The following is a 12,914-nucleotide window of genomic DNA, read 5'->3' as shown; positions in this document are numbered from 1 at the left end:
CATATATGCAATGGCATGATAATATTATTGTGACAAGTGGGGTATTCACCTGGTGTTTCCAGAAGATAGACGTAGATGCTGCCAAAATCGACGAAGGCCACTGTCGTTTTTCCATACATCTGCAGGCAGTCTGTAACAACCCACACAGCTCTAGTTTACGCTGGTAACGACCTAGAGCACACCCTCAAGTCCAGAGATGTAATCCGAAGACATGCAGCGATTTCTTCGGTCGTTAATTCAGAAAAAAAACCTACTGCGCTCTGCCTGGCTACGTTAGCTAGCTGTTTATATTAGCACTTCCAGGATATTAGCACCTCCAGGAAAATGGCGCATTTATATATATTTATATGGCGCGTGTTGCATTGTGGGTAGCTCGTGACGTCACTGTGTGTGAAAGAATCCTGCACAAATAAGAAGTATACGTGTAAACCTAAGTTTATGGTTGAAATGTGCTTTTCTAAATTAGGGAATTTGCAAGAAATGTGTATAAAGTTGGCTCCATTCTCTGCAAATGAGCGTGTTTTTGCTGAAATATCAGTTGTACAATATATATTGTGAACCCAAGCAAAAAGTGTATGAAGCTAGCTTTTACACCAGCCTATAGTTAACCTGTTGTTTCTACGAGTGTTAAGAACAACCTATTCTTTGTTCATTCGGTAGCTTTAAAAGTAATATTGATACATTCTTAACTCTTCTTGAAAACATTGGATATACAAAATACTTTTGATAGATCCTAAATACTCTTAATCGGAAATGTGTGTAAAAAGGTTAGTTCCACTTCCTAATCTTATGCTATAGCCTATGAGCCTAAACATAATAATATCTTAGTGTAATGCCCACATAAAGTAGATGTGTTAATAAGTATTGGTTGGCTGCAGATTGTTGAAGTTAAAACATTAATCTTTGTTGTTCTGTCTCCATCTGAAGCCGCCGTGGAGGCAGTGACACAGGAGTTATTCAGGTAGGTAAACTTCCACTGACACTCATTCATCATTTTATTGTGGTGTTATTTTAATGATACTTTCCTGTCCTGATTGTGGCGCATTGTGCCTTGTCACAGATTATTTTTGTGGCATTCATTTTTGCCTAAAACAAGAAGCGTTGTGATGTTAATCCATCTCAAGGGCATGGGGATTTATCATGAACCTTCATACAAATATCCACATATGTGTATCAATGCGCTTCTTGCAGGGAGACATGCAGGCAAACAAGTTACAGTCGTGCAATGCTTTTTGTGCAAAACATCTGTTCCCTGATTTTTGCCTTAAAGGTAGCAGCTCTTCCAAGTCAATTTAAGTAATCCTGTCAAAAAATCGACACACAATGGGAATAAAGCGCTGTTCTAGGATACTTAGGATGGATGTAGTCGCTGAAACCTCACTTCTTGGTTCGTGAACAACCATTTTAAAGCCTTGAGTTTAGAGTGTTTCCTGATGGTATCTTGGCAAGTGCAACGCTTGAAAATACATTTTAAGGTCACCAAAAATATGTTAAATGGTCTATCGAGAGAGATACTGGGCAGAATTGACATGGCAACCCACCCGTGCAGTCAGAACCTTTTGCTGCTGTGACTTGTGATATGAATTCTCCGGCCGTTGACTTGTAATAAACATAATTGTTTGACATCAAAGCTCCAACTCTCCTCGTGTCTCTCGGAGTCCTGACTCTCCATTGCTGCAGAAGTTTCCCTTACAAACACAATGGGAACGTTTTAATACCGAGATATCTAACCATCCATCCATCTGTTGAGCCTAAAAGCTGATGATGAAGGCGAGGTAAATGTTGTAATTCGAGATAAATCATGATATTATGAGCAACAGTAATGGGTCAACAGTGTGCCGTGTTAAAATGTGACATTAATCTAAATTGATGGATAATTCATCAGCTTTTGCGTCGCGTGAGGAACAACTCAATAGCAGCGGCTCATAGTAACTGCTGAATTTCACTTCTACCTGTTTGAGAGCGTTTCTGCTTCACTTAATCTCATTTAGTAAAAGTGACAGATATTAGTGTGTGCAGCAGATTATGGTTGAACCCAGTTTGATCCAGGTCATTGCTTTACTGTAAACAACATGTCCTGTCTGAGCCCTGAGCAGAGGAGCAGGAAACTGAAAGGTAGACGTGAACAGAGAGGATTTAAAGTTAGCCGCGATGGTAGAAACGACTCAAACAGTAAATACTGTAAGCATGCCATGGAATATTTTTCTTCAATTATTTTTTACTCCACTGACTAATCTGTCAGGATAAACATTATTTGAATTAATTCATCATTATGGTGTGTAGGCAGATTTAGTGGCAAGAAAGACATGTGGTGGTGATATTAAAAAGTCTTTCTTGACTTTGTGGTAATTGCTAAATAAACTCATCACATCTGTCTGCTCAGTGGGAATCAGAGCTGCAACAAAGCTTTGAATGATTACTTTAACTCCAGTTTAAAGTATATAGAAATAACGTTTGTCCTTCTATATTTCTGAAGAAATTAAGAGTGCAATGACCGGATACATTTAATCTTTAGGGTCATAAGAAAACCTATGTTTGAATTACCAATTGAGAGTTTATAGCACCAACATGGAGCCAAACACTTTTAACTTATATACAACAAATAACTAAATCGATAGATAGATGGATAGAGAGATGGATAGAGAGAGAGAGAGAGAGATGGATAGATAGATGGATAGATAGAGAGAGAGAGATAGATGGATGGATGGATAGATAGAGAGAGAGAGAGAGAGATAGATGGATGGATGGATGGATGGATGGATGGATGGATAGAGAGAGAGAGAGATAGATGGATAGATAGGTGGATGGATGGATGGATAGATAGGTGGATGGATGGATGATGGATAGATAGGTGGATGGATGGATGGACGGATGGATGGATGGATGGATGGATAGATGGATGGATGGATGGATGATAGATGGATAGATGGATGGACGGATGGATGGATGGATGGATGGATAGATGGATGGATGGATGGATGGATGGATGGATGGATGGATGGATGGATGGATGGATGGATGGATGGATGGATGGATAGATGGATGGATGGATGGATGGATGGATGGATGGATGGATGGATGGATGGATGGATGGATGGATGGATGGATAGATAGATAGATGGATAGATAGATGGATGGATGATAGATGGATGGATGGATGGATGGATAGATGGATGGATGGATAGATGGATGGATGGATTGGATAGATGGATGGATGGATGGATGGATAGATGGATGGATGGATAGATGGATGGATAGATGGATGGATGGATGGATGGATGGATGGATGGATAGATGGATGGATGGATGGATGGATGGATGGATAGATGGATGGATGGATGGATGGATGGATGGATGGATGGATGGATGTGTTCCTGGCTTCAGCTTGAGTCCAAAAACATTACGACAAAGTCATCTAGCAAGGTAGTAAATGAGTGCACCCCTCCCAAAATGCTATCGTCCAATTTTTGCCAAATATTGCTCTGTTTTCAAGAGAGGCATTGAATTGATGTGCTTTTTGAAGGATGTAGACATGCAATATCTATGTTTAACGTTGGTTATTTAAACCTTTATATTTCTGTCTCTTCTCTGAGTAATAAGCAATATGTGCCCCGAGATCAAGTTAAACATCACTGGAGTCGAGCAACTTAGTGAAAGAAATGTTCAGTTGCTTTGGAAACACGGGGAAAGTTTCTCTCTCCACGGAGGAAGGAAATATATTTAGAAGTTTTCAAGAAAAAAAAGATTTTAAGACTCAACTCAAACAGCTCGTTAAGGTTAGGGTTCTTTCATTTGGGGATTTAGAGCATGATTGGAAAACGTGTTTCACATTGTAGCACACACACACACGCACACACACACACACACACACACACCACACACACACACACACACACACACACACACACACACACACACGATCGATACAGCAACACGATCAGTCTCTGCTCCCACACTGATTGATGATCCTCCTCACCTTGAACGAACCGCCTCCTTTTCCTCCCTTCTCTCGCGCTCCTTCTCTCTATTGTTTTTCTCTCTCCTCTTCCTCCTTCTCCTCTTCATCTTCCTCTTCATCCTCCACTTCCTCTTCATCCTCCTCCTTTTCTTCCCAACGCTTCTCTTTGCATGTTCTCCCCTCTCTTTCTATATCTTCCTTACTTAAAGAGCCTGTGACAGCATCCCAACAACTGTTGTGCAATGAAATATTGGGCTACTAGTCATCTCGAACCGTCAGTTTAAAAAAGAAAAAGCGATACCGTTCCGTTAAATATCAATAATTTCGAACATCGCGGGAAATTCCTTCGACTCATTTTGAAGTTTTGGGGCAAGCCGGAAGTGACGTCAATGCGGGAACGCTTCACTGTGCGGCGAGAGAGCCAAACACGGACAAAGTGTGTTGTCATGCGTAGAAATGGTGAATTACTGAGTTTAGGCACGTTAATAACGTTTTAATGAAGTTGACTACAGTATATTCATATTTGTCAGTGCTTTCATGTCAATTCGGTGAACATAAACATAAACTATCGTGGTGAAGATGAGGATTACATTAGGATTAAAAATCGGTAGTGAGAGCTACTGAATTTCCTCCCGTAGGATGTGATATAAAAACAAATCGATTACTTTTGTAGTTGTAAACTCAAGTGGATGAAACTACATTTATTAGTGCTTTCATGTCAATTCGGCGAACATATGATACATTAAATGATCGTGAGGATGATTATTAAAAATCGTTTGTTTGTGCCGGTCTGCATTTCCTGATGAGAAAACAAACCGATGCTTTTCGTAGTTGTAGTACACCAACATGGATTAAACGTCTGGTTTTTTCACCACAATGTTGGGGAAATTAATGGATGAAATGCACGGATTATTATTATTCCCACTCCGATCGGGACACTAGGTCCACCGTTTCCCCGCAGCGAGGCTCCCCCCGTTGACAGTTTACGTGGGCTGGGTGCAGTCGCGGACTGGCCATCGGGACGAATCCCGATGGGCCGGTACCGAAGTGGGCCGGTCGGATAAGTCACTAGCACATCCCCCATAGGCGGCGCGTGAGGCTCAGGTTTGGGAAGGCTACATAACTTGTTTTACCTGACGCTGCCCGCCTCCGGCGTCTATAGAAAAGAGATCAACTCAGTGTGCGGAGTTTAAATCTCTCAAGTCATATTACAGGATAAAGGAAATACAGTTTAAACTGCCGTATGCAGAGAAGACGCCGACGTGTCGCACTTATCATTCATATTACATCATCGATCAGATCATCGATCATATAATATCATAATATATCATATATTTCCTTATCTGAGTCAGCTTCTCCAGCCGTATCTGGCCGTGCAACACTTACAGTGTCACATACTGTATGCAGAAGTATTATTTTAAGCAACACATTATGTTGACGAAACACTCGAGTCAAATGTAATTAAAGTCAGATCCACTCGTGTCTTAGACGTGAACGCGCTCTCAGCTGGAGAGAGAAACCCTGGCTTGATTTACCGAGTTGATAACCAGCGTCGTAGGACCGCTTAGCGAGATCTCGTTTGTTAGTTTGTTGTTGTTAGTTTGTTTGTTACTCAAACATATCCAGGGTATGTTGAACTGGCTTCGTAGTACAGGGCACAGGTGGCTAGCAGCGCTAATGTCAAAGACACAGACATTGCATTATATTTGTATTTTACCAGGATGCAGTGACACAAATATTTACATATTTACATGTACTATCTACAGCACCCGCCGCCCCTGACATCCCCCACTCCCCCCGATGACAACTTACTAGCGGTACCGAAGTGGGCCGGTCGAGAGTCCCGGGATGATTTTTAGTCCCATTCCACCACTGGCTACATGACCGTATTATCGCCCATATTGACGCACCTAATTCCTAAACTTCTAACAGATACAACATAAACCGATCCTTCAGCCTCATATGAGCTCTCAGACACGTTCAACATTAAACTGTCATCGCTGTCTGAGCTTGCTGCTGTGTGCACCATCGTGCGTTTACATGCAGATGCTGGGATCCTGAACGATGCAGCTGGAGCGCTGTGCCCGCAATGACGTCACACGTCATTTGGCGGGACTTGAAGAATCCCCGAGAAGATCCAGGAAATGGTCAACATTGAAGGGCAGATTAATGGTTATCAAAGTACAAATATCCAAAATCAGTTCAGTAACGGTTTTCAAGGGGACAATATTTACTCAAATTGATGGGTTTGGATGATGGGGGAAACTCGTGTCACAGGCTCTTTAAGTTACTCATCATGCTTCTTCCCTAAACTCTTAGCCTTCCTCCTGTTTCTCACCTCCTTCCTTGTCTTCCAATCCTTTCCCCTCTTCTACTTCTCTTTTCTTTGCTCCCACTTTTCCTACGAGATTTAATCCTCCTATTTTTCTTTTCCACGTCATTTACTAAAGCTGTGTTTTTCTTCTTGGCCACCTCTGTCTTCTCGTTCCTCCTTTCTTTGCCTTATCCTTACGGTCATTTTATTCACCCTCATCTTATCCTCTTTAGGCAAGTTTATTTATATAGCACTTGTCTGTACCCTAACCAATTCAAAGTGCTTTACAAAACAAATTAAAAGACTTTTTAGGAATAAATACAGTAAAAACACATATATACAGTAATGGCATTTTACAACAGACATTACAAAGCAAAGATAATAAAATAAACACCACAGGTATACAATACATGTTTAAAAGGCATACTGTAGTTCGAATATGAGCAGCTCAATTAAAAGCAGCGGCAAAAAGATATGTTTTTAGTCTCGATTTAAAAATAGTAAGCGTTTCTGTGGACGTGCATGATTTGGGTAGTTTGTAGAGTGTCGGGGCATAACAGCTAAACGCTGCCTCTCCATGTTTTGTTGTTACTCTCGGAGCCGATAGCAGACCCGTCCCAGAAGACCTGAGGCACCTTGATGGCTCGTAATTATGTAGGAGTTCAACAATGTACTTTGGTCCTAAACCATGTAATGATTTAAAAACTAGCAATAGTACTTTAAAATCAATTATTTGGCCGACTGGAAGCCAGTGTAAAGATGTCAGAACCGGACTGATGTGATCCACTCTTTTAGTGTTAGTGAGGACACGTGCAGCGGCGTTCTGAATCAGCTGCAGCTTTCTGATGGATTTCTTTGTCAGCCCTATTGCAGTAGTCAAGTCGACTGAAAATAAAAGCATGGACAAGCTTTTCGAAGTCCTGTTACTTGTGACATTAGTTTTTTAATCCTCGATATATTCTTCAGGTGATAATAAGCAGACCAAATCACTGTTGTAATGCAGGTCTGAGTCCATCACTACACCTAGATTTCTGGCTTTATTAGTGGTTTAGTTGCTTTAACCTCCTATCCTTTCTCCCCTTCGCCATATCCCTCCCATTCTTTATATCCCATAACCATCTTTTTCTCACCATCCTCTTCCTCCCATTAACCTCCTTTCCTTTCAACTCTTTCTCCTATATTTCATCTTCTTCTTCATCCTCCATTCTCCTCCTCCTCTCCTTCCCTGACTGCACTCGTGATATTAAATCTTCACATATATCTTCGTGCAGCTCTTTTTAGCCTACAGTTTCAGGGTGTGTGGATCAGGTGAGAGTGTGTGTGTGTGTGTGTCAGAGGTCATGGGTGTGCACTCCCTGAAGCCTGGCGGTGTGCGTTGGCTGGCGGTGTGCGTTGGCTGGCGGTGTGCGTGTCTTCTTTGCAGAGTGACTCACGATATATTTATATATAAAAACATCAACACATTCAGACAGAGAGACGTCTTCCTGCTGCTGAATGAGATGTGGCCAAATCAAGGCCAGATGAACAGCATTCATCAACAGCATTTTAAATTGGATGTTAAATTCCTGCACCTTACCCGGGCTCAGGATAGATTAACCGTGTTTAACACTCATTCATATAAACTCAGGTTTACTGGGGCTAAACGGGTGTTTTAGACTGAAAACAGAAAGGCCAGCGTTGGTCGTTACAATCCAGAAAGAACAGTTTTAGTGATGGATTCTTATTTTTGAAGGCTTATTTAATAACACTAACTCTGCACAATGATTCATAACGATGAGTCAGACTTTCAGATATGTGACGATGATCCCATTTAGACTCTTCCAACTTTAATTCGTTCATGAACTTTGAAGTGTCCATATTTTTCAGGTGTATATCAGTATGTAGTGTCTCTACTTTAAAGAGTCCTCTCCTGCTGATGTTCAGGTGTATATCAGTATGTAGTGTCTCTACTTTAAAGAGTCCTCTCCTGCTGATGTTCAGGTGTATATCAGTATGTAGTGTCTCTTAGGGGTGTAACGGTTCACAAACATTTCGGTTCGGTACGTACCTCGGTTTTTTGGTCACGGTTCGGTTCGGTACGTTTTCGGTACAGCAGAATTTTTTTTCACAAAACAAAACATATATATATATATTTTTTTAAATTATTATTAAACTGTGAATAATGTATTCACTCAAATAAATACAAAATATAATAAAATAAACATTAAGGTGCAGCTTTTCGATGAACTGAAATAATCTGTATTTGAACTGTACTGTGCTAGTACCTAAGCAGCCAGCTTGACATTAGGACTTGCTTGTCATTGTATTTTCATGTTTTTTTAAAGAAAGATGAACTTGTCCACATTGCTTGCTGAAAGGGCAGATCTGCTGGCACTAACAATGTCTCCTGCGGTGGAGAACACCCTCTCGCTAGGGACAGAGGTAGCAGATACAGCCAGGTAGCGCTTTGCTAACATGGCAACATAAGGATATTTGGTGTTTGTAATAGCTTTGGCTCGGTCTGAACTCTCTGCGAGTGGTGGAGGCTTACATGCTAGTGGGAGTTGGGTTTGCACTTCAGTCTGTTTTCTTTTGGTACCGGTGATATTCACGTTCGGGTGATGCCTTTTCAAGAGTGTGCAAGTTTGATGTATTGCCAGCCGCGTAACCAATTTTAGTTGAACAATGCCGACAAACAGCTTTGGTTCGGTCCACCTGTCTTTGTCCTTCATCCTTGTACGTAACTGCGAAACCAAAATGTTCCCAAACCGGAGACTTCAATGATGCTGGAGGATTTTCGAGCTCAACTTTATCTGCGTTCGCCATTAATTTTCGACAGTTCCTCAAATTACTGACTACATTTGAACGCATCCCTCTGACCAGCTCTCATAGTATGCCTCTCATCCAATGAAATGACTTGCTCGCTCTATGACGCATTGAACCCAATGTGAGCAAATTACTCTGAATGCTGCGACGCAGCACCTGAGATTACTTCCAAAAAGTTGTTCACGTTCTCAATGTTTTACGTTTAACGTTATATTCGTTCGGTACACTTCGGTACACACCTGTACCGAACCGAAGGGCCCGTACCGAATAATTTCGGTACGGGTACGTGTACCGTTACACCCCTAGTGTCTCTACTTTAAAGAGTCCTCTCCTGCTGATGTTCAGGTGTATATCAGTATGTAGTGTCTCTACTTTAAAGAGTCCTCTCCTGCTGATGTTCAGGTGTATATCAGTATGTAGTGTCTCTACTTTAAAGAGTCCTCTCCTGCTGATGTTCAGGTGTATATTAGTATGTAGTGTCTCTACTTTAAAGAGTCCTCTCCTGCTGATGTTCAGGTGTATATCAGTATGTAGTGTCTCTACTTTAAAGAGTCCTCTCCTGCTGATGTTCAGGTGTATATCAGTATGTAGTGTCTCTACTTTAAAGAGTCCTCTCCTGCTGATGTTCAAGTGTATATCAGTATGTAGTGTCTCTACTTTAAAGAGTCCTCTCCTGCTGATGTTCAGGTGTATATCAGTATGTAGTGTCTCTACTTTAAAGAGTGCTCTCCTGCTGATGTTCAGGTGTATATCAGTATGTAGTGTCTCTACTTTAAAGAGTTCTCTCCTGCTGATGTTCAGGTGTATATCAGTATGTAGTGTCTCTACTTTAAAGAGTCCTCTCCTGCTGATGTTTGTGTGTATATCAGTATGTAGTGTCTCTACTTTAAAGAGTCCTCTCCTGCTGATGTTCAGGTGTATATCAGTATGTAGTGTCTCTACTTTAAAGAGTCCTCTCCTGCTGATGTTCAGGTGTATATCAGTATGTAGTGTCTCTACTTTAAAGAGTCCTTTCCTGCTGATGTTCAGGTGTATATCAGTATGTAGTGTCTCTACTTTAAAGAGTCCTCTCCTGCTGATGTTCAGGTGTATATCAGTATGTAGTGTCTCTACTTTAAAGAGTCCTCTCCTGCTGATGTTCAGGTGTGTATCAGTATGTAGTGTCTCTACTTTAAAGAGTCCTCTCCTGCTGATGTTTGTGTGTATATCAGTATGTAGTGTCTCTACTTTAAAGAGTCCTCTCCTGCTGATGTTCAGGTGTATATCAGTATGTAGTGTCTCTACTTTAAAGAGTCCTCTCCTGCTGATGTTCAGGTGTATATCAGTATGTAGTGTCTCTACTTTAAAGAGTCCTCTCCTGCTGATGTTCAGGTGTATATCAGTATGTAGTGTCTCTACTTTAAAGAGTCCTTTCCTGCTGATGTTCAGGTGTATATCAGTATGTAGTGTCTCTACTTTAAAGAGTCCTCTCCTGCTGATGTTCAGGTGTATATCAGTATGTAGTGTCTCTACTTTAAAGAGTCCTCTCCTGCTGATGTTCAGGTGTATATCAGTATGTAGTGTCTCTACTTTAAAGAGTCCTCTCCTGCTGATGTTCAGGTGTATATCAGCATGTAGGGTCTCTACTTTAAAGAGTCCTCTCCTGCAGATGTTCAGGTGTATATCAGTATGTAGTGTCTCTACTTTAAAGAGTCCTCTCCTGCTGATGTTCAGGTGTATATCAGTATGTACTAGGGGTTTCACTACTACCAATATTTACTAGTCGACGCGTTTTTCAAAATAGTAGTCGACTAGTCGTTACGTCATAATAAAGACACACAAAGAGAGGTGTACAACTGTATTTTATAACGGAACTCATACAGTTACATTAAACACTGCATTTTAATTTGTGTTACATGGCTGAGTAAATAACAAACAGTAACTGGACTCACCAAAATCGACAGCAAAAAACTCTGTTTACTGAAATGCCACGTAAATCCAGTGCGCAACACTTTACTCGCTGTCCTCCACGATAACGTCCACCTTTCCAGATTTTTGGTTTGCGTTGAGGAACACCAACGCATCGACATGTGAGGGAAGGAGGCTTGACCGCTTTCGGGTGACAGTGTTGCCTGCCAGGGAAAAAACCCTCTCACTCGGGGTGCCTGTGGCTGGAATAGCCAGGTATCTCCTCGAAAGCTTGGCTAAACGGGGGACGCGGTGCACGTTTTCTGCCCACCACTCCAGTGGGTTATCCATTGTGGGGATATGCAGTGTCCGCTGGCAGTAAACCCTAGCTCGCATCACTGTTGACCCGTTTTTTCTTGCTGCTCGTCTGCCTCTGTCCTGTGCTGTCGCCGGTCCGTTGCTCACTGGTGCTAGCATTACTGCTAGTGCTAGCTGTCGGCAGCGGGTGTCTCATCTTCAGATGGTTGCGCATAGCAGATGCATTTTTGTTGTACTTCAGTACAGCTGTACACAACTGACACTTCACTGTGGAGTTGGTTACATCTTTGTTGAAGTACTGCCATACATAAGAATGTCGGACGTGTTTTGGAGCATTTTGCAGCACCTCGTTTACCTCCATTTTTTTCACGACTAGTCGACTAGGGCCTACAGCGCCGACTAGTGGTAAAGGTAGTCCACTAATCGATTAGATGGTGAAACCCCTAGTATGTAGTGTCTCTACTTTAAAGAGTCCTCTCCTGCTGATGTTCAGGTGTATATCAGTATGTAGTGTCTCTACTTTAAAGAGTCCTCTCCTGCTGATGTTCAGGTGTATATCAGTATGTAGTGTCTCTACTTTAAAGAGTCCTCTCCTGCTGATGTTCAGGTGTATATCAGTATGTAGTGTCTCTACTTTAAAGAGTCCTCTCCTGCTGATGTTCAGGTGTATATCAGTATGTAGTGTCTCTACTTTAAAGAGTCCTCTCCTGCTGATGTTCAGGTGTATATCAGTATGTAGTGTCTCTACTTTAAAGAGTCCTCTCCTGCTGATGTTCAGGTGTATATCAGTATGTAGTGTCTCTACTTTAAAGATTCCTCTCCTGCTGACGTTATATATGATAGGTACTGTATATTTGCAAAAAAGGATGCTGTGATTTGATGAAAAACATTGGACGTAGTTACGCTGAAAACAATAGAGGACCTAGGATTGACCCCTGTGGAACTCCACCATTTTTCTAATTTTTAAATTCCAGAATCAAAGATCAGTACCAAAGGGGAATATCACCATGTTTAGGAAGTAAACAAAGGAGTCCTATGGAGGCGTTTCAGGCAGGGGGAGAGTGTGAAGGGAACACAGGGATTTTAGCTTTTGCCGACTATTTACATGCACAAAAACATATATAACGTGTGTGTGTGTGTGTTTCCTCCTCAGCTGTCCCACTCCAGGCTGTGATGGCAGCGGTCACGTCAGCGGGAAGTACGCCAGACATCGCAGGTATGAACCCCTTCAAGTCTTTTAAATCTGGATTTAAAAAAAAAAGATAATCAGAAGTCACAGACTCCTCCAACAGTGGAACATATATATATATATATATATAGACAGAGGTGGGATGTAGTGGAGTACAAATACTTTGTTACTGTACTTAAGTACATTTTTCTGGTATCCGTACTTTACTCCACTACTTATTTTTTCTGACAGCTTTTTACTTTCTACTTCTTACATGTTGAACCCAAATACCTGTACTTTCTACTTCTTACATGTTGAACCCAAACACCTGTACTTTCTACTTCTTACATTTTGAACACAAATACCTGTACTTTCTACTTCTCACATGTTGAACACAAACACCTGTACTTTCTACTTCTCTCATTTTGAACACAAACACCTGTACTTTCTACTTCTCTCATTTT

At 41.4% G+C, this 12,914-nt stretch overlaps 1 long non-coding RNA gene across 1 annotated transcript in view; it reads left to right on the top strand.

Moving 5' to 3' along the window:
* The window catches only part of LOC117537839, a 32,179-nt gene extending 19,680 nt beyond the window's left edge, over nucleotides 1-12,499 (top strand). Inside the window, exons 4-5 of the long non-coding RNA XR_004567777.1 lie at nucleotides 928-961; nucleotides 12,436-12,499. This is a non-coding gene — a long non-coding RNA (uncharacterized LOC117537839). The remainder of the gene's footprint in view (nucleotides 1-927; nucleotides 962-12,435) is intronic.
* The last annotated feature ends 415 nt before the right edge of the window (nucleotides 12,500-12,914 follow it).

Source organism: Gymnodraco acuticeps, unplaced genomic scaffold, assembly GCF_902827175.1.
Source record: "Gymnodraco acuticeps unplaced genomic scaffold, fGymAcu1.1, whole genome shotgun sequence".
NCBI classification, from domain to species: Eukaryota; Metazoa; Chordata; class Actinopteri; order Perciformes; family Bathydraconidae; genus Gymnodraco; species Gymnodraco acuticeps.
The sequence above is the reverse complement of the archived record's forward strand: the minus strand, read 5'-3'. Positions and strand labels throughout refer to the sequence as shown.